Genomic DNA, 232 nt, shown 5'->3' on the forward strand with positions numbered 1-232 from the left:
AAAAACAAACAGTAATATAATTTGTTTACTTTCATTTTTTTTTGCAGTAGTTTATTTTACATCTTTAGCACTGATGGGAATTTAAAAAATATATATATTGCAGCTTTGCTAACAATATAATAGTTCATGATAATAATACCAAATAGTTAAAAATACTCAGATACTCAAATGCTAATAAAAATCTTTATCAAGTGCATTATTTCCTGTAAATGAATCGTGCCAGTTATGTTTG

The sequence above is a fragment of the Chelon labrosus genome, assembly GCF_963514085.1.
Source record: "Chelon labrosus genome assembly, chromosome: 7".
Classification (NCBI taxonomy): Eukaryota; Metazoa; Chordata; class Actinopteri; order Mugiliformes; family Mugilidae; genus Chelon; species Chelon labrosus.